Below are 4,670 nucleotides of genomic sequence, written 5' to 3' on the forward strand. Positions count from 1 at the left end.
CCCTGGACCCTGTATGTAGCGTAATTCCATAATTCTGAACCCTGGACACTGTATGTAGCGTAGTTCCATAATTCTGGACCCTGGACCCTGTATGTAGCGTCATTCCGTAATTCTGAACACTGCACTCTGTACGTAGCGTAATTCTGAACCCTGCACTCTGTACGTAGCGTAATTCTGAACCCTTCACTCTGTATGTAGCGTCATTCCGTAATTCTGAACCCTGCACTCTGTACGTGGCGTAATTCTGAACCCTTCACTCTGTATGTAGCGTAATTCCGTAATTTTGAACTCTGTAACTAGCACACCCCAGATACAACTGGCCCTTTGAGGGCTAACATACTACTGATGCGGCCCGTGATGAATTTGAGTTTGACACCCCTGAATTAGACCATATTTTAGAGATGTTTAGTTGGCTAGGTTTTGGTCAATTTTGGGTGACGCGATAAAAACACCACCTCTGCCCTGCCCAAGAACTGATATTGGATTGTGTAGCACTGCTCTGTTGCTCTGTCAAGCCCTATGAAAATACCTCAATCAATAATAACTTTATTGTTCTCTGGATGTATGAGCTGAGCTTTGACCCAGGAAACTCTTACATTAAAATAAAACAAGAATTTCCAAATGTAATGTTTATTTCGTAAACTAGATATACATAAGAAAAAAAAAATATTCCATTTTATAATACAATATATACAGTAAAGGTTTTTCACATTATCCAAAGATTAGAGCTGAACTTCAGGCCGTTATATAGGGGACATAAAAAATAATGCAACTCTGTTTTCATTAATGCACATTCAATGTATTTTTTTTTTTAATTCAAACACACAGGGCCAGATTCACGTAGCTCAGCGGATCTATAGATCCGCTCGATCTACGTGAATTAAGATCGGCTCCCTCAAGTTTAGGAGGCAAGTGGCTAATTCACAAACCACTTACCTCCAAACTTGCGACGGCGGATCCTAAATCCCCCGGCGGAATTCAAATTCCGCGGCTAGGGGAGTGTACTATTTAAATCAGGCGCGTTCCCGCGCCGATTTAAATGCACATGCGCCGTCCAGGGAATTTCCCGGCGTGCATTGCTCCCACTGACGTCACTAGGACGTCAGTGGTTGCGACGTGAGCGGGACTTGCGACGCGCGTGTTCGTGAATCGGCGTACGCAAACGACGTAGGAAAATTCAAATTCGACGCGGGAACGCCGGCTATACTTAACATTGGCTGCGCCTGATAAAAGAAGGGGTAAGTATACGTCGGGAAAACCGCTACGGAAACGACGTAAGAACACTGCGACGGGTCCGCGTACGTTCGTGAATTTGCGTATCTCGCTGATTTACATATTATTTATCGTAAATCAGCGGGAACGCCCCCGGCGCCATTTTTAAATTGAAAAAAAGATCCGACAGTGTAACACAGTCAGATCTTAGTCCTATCTATGCGTATCTGATTCTATGAATCAGGCGCATAGATACGACCAGTTTACGTCAGAGATACGATGGTGTATCTGGAGATACACCGTCGTATCTCTTTGTGAATCTGGCCCAATGTACTCAAATTTGACTTAGTATCACCCTCTTACAATCCTTTTACAGCAAAATTTGGAGGGGGAGTGCAAGCAGCACCACACAGAGCCAATGAGGTGGGCTGCAGCTTTGAAAGATAAAAAAAAAAAAAAAAAAAAAGAAGCTTATGTATAGGAGGAAAGAGCAGAGTGAGAGAGAGATGAGCTCGTCAGTCAGTCAGTTTCTACCCCATTCCATATATATATATACACACACACACACTTCAATGTCAAAAGTATTGGGACGCCTGCCTTTACACAAACATGAACTTTAATGGCATCCTAGTCTTATAGCTAGATTCAGGTAGATTGCCGCAACTTTAAGGCGGCGTAGCGTATCGTATTTACGCTACGCCGCCTTAAGTCAGAGAGGCAAGTACTGTATTCTCAAAGTACTTGCCTCCTAACTTACGGCGGCGTAGCGTAAATGCGGCGGGCGCAAGCGCGCCTAATTCAAAATAGGCTGAGGGGGCGTGTTTTATGATAATTTGCTTTGACCCGACGTGATTGACGTTTTTTTGGAACGGTGCATGCGCCGTCCGCCTACATTTCCCAGTGTGCATTGCGGCTAAGTACGCCGCACGGTCCTATTGATTTCGACATGGACGTAAATCCCTATTCACGGACGACTTACGCAAACGACGTAAAATTTTCAAATTTTGAAGAGGGAACGGCGGCCATACTTTAACATTACTATTCCAACTATTTGATGGAATAACTTTAGGCCTGATAAAGCGTTACGTAAACGGCGTATCTGTACTGCGTCGGCCGGGCGTACGTTCGTGAATAGGCGTATCTAGTGATTTACATATTCTACGCCGACCACAATGGAAGCGCCACCTAGCGGCCAGCCTAAATATTGCACGCTAAGATAGGACGGCGCAAGCCGTCGTATCTTAGATAGGTTTAAGTGTATCTCTGTTTGAGAATACACTTAAACTTAGGTCAGCGCAGATTCCGAGTTAGGTCGGCGTATCTACTGATACGCCAACCTAACTCTACCTGAATCTAGCTATTAGTCCGTAGGGTTCAATATTGAGTTGGCCCCGCCCTTTGCAGCTATAAAAGCTTCAACTCTTCTGGGAAGGCCGTCCACAAGGTTTAGGAGTGTGTCTATGGGAATGTTTGACCGTTCTTCCAGAAGAGCATTTGTGAGGTCAGGGGCTGATGTTGGACCAGAAGGTCTGGCTCACAGTCTCCGCTCTAATTCATCCCAAAGGTGTTCTATCAGGTTGAGGTCAGGACTATGCATGCCAGCCAAGTTCCTCCACCCCAAACTCGCTCATCCATGTCTTTATGGACCTTGCTTTGTGCACTGGTACAAATCAGTTGGTGGAGGGGAATTATGGTGGGGGGTTGTTTTTCAGGGCTTGGCCCCTTTGTTCCAGAAAGGCGTCAGCATACCAAGACATTTTGGACAATTTCATGCTCCCAACTTTGTGGGAACAGTTTGGGGACGGCCCCTTCCTGTTCCAACATGACTGCACACCAGTGCACAAAGCAAGGTCCATAAAGACATGGATGAGTTTGGGGTGGAGGAACTTGACTGGCCTATACCATACCTCCCAACTTTTTGAGATGGGAAGGAGGGACACCTATAAGCAAAAGTATGCAGGCATAGGACACACCCCTTGCCACGCCCCTTTAAAGGAGAATTGTACAAATAAGACACCCTCCTAAACCTTGTGGACGGCCTTCCCAGAAGAGCTGAAGCTGTTATAGCTGTAAAGGGCGGGGCCAACTCAATATTGAACCCTACAGACTAAGACTGGGATGACATTAAAGTTCATGTGCGTGTAAAGGCAGGCGTCCCAATACTTTTGTCAATATAATGTATATATGTATACTGTCACACTGTTTTAATGCAACATGTATCATGAGCTCCTATACCTTGTTCTTTTGGTTTCTTTTGAATTCATACTTTTTTCTGCCTTGCGAATGCTGTCCACAGTAGCACCCCTTTAACCACTTCAATACCGGCCTATCGTCATATGACGTCCACAGATGGGATCTCCCATCCTGGGTGGACGTCCTATGACGTCCTGGGCTTTGCCGGGGGATATCTGAATGATGGGTGCAGCTAGAGGCATCATTCAGATATCCATGTCTTTAGCCGGTGATCCTGCGCACCATAAGAACGATCATAGCAGCGGTTCCGCCGCTTGATCGTTCTTATAGGCGGCGGGAGGGGACATCCCCCCTCCCGCCGCCATCCGGTGCTTCTCCGGGCTCTCCCGTGCCATCGGGGGCCCGGAGAAGGAATCGTACGGCGCAGGCAGGAAGCATAGAGATGACTGGTGACCAGATGATCACCAGTCATCTCTATGACCGTCCGGAGGACCCGGGCGCGATGTGATGACGTCACGCCCGGGTACCCGTAAGTAAACAAAGCCGCAAACCGATCTCATGCTTTCCAGCCTGGAGGAGAGATGTGAGGTCTTATTGACCCCGCATCTCTCCATAAAGAGTACCTGTCACACACATTTCCTATTAGAAGGGATGTTTACATTCCTTGTAATAGGAATAAAAGTGATAAAAAATGTAAAAAAAAAGTGTTAAAACATAAATAAATAAGTAAAAAAAAAAATTAAAACGCCCCTGTCCCCGGTAGCTCGCGCGCAGAAGCGAACGCACACGTAAGTCCCGCCGACATATGTAAACGCCGTTTAAACCACATATGTGAGGTATCGCCGCGTGCGTTAGAGTGCCAGCAACAATTCTAGCACTAGATCTCCTCTGTAAATCAAAACTGGTAACCTGTAAACATTTTCAAAGCGTTGCCTATGGAGATTTTTAAGTACCGAAGTTTGGCGCCATTCCATGAGTGTGCGCAATTTTAAAGCGCGACATGTTAGGTATCTATTTACTCGGTGTAACATAATCTTTCATACTTTACAAACAAATTGAGCTAACTTTACTGTTTTGTTATTTTTTTTAATTCATGAAGCAATTAAAAAAAAAAAAAAAGGCTTTTGAAAAATTATTCCGCAAATACTGTGCAAGATAAAACGTTGCAATGACCGTTGTTTTATTCCCTAGGGTGTCTGCTAAAAAAGCATATATAATGTTTGGGGATTCAGCCTAATTTTCTAGCAAAAGAATGAGGATTTGTA

This window comes from Rana temporaria, chromosome 9 (genome assembly GCF_905171775.1).
Source record: "Rana temporaria chromosome 9, aRanTem1.1, whole genome shotgun sequence".
Lineage (NCBI taxonomy): Eukaryota > Metazoa > Chordata > Amphibia > Anura > Ranidae > Rana > Rana temporaria.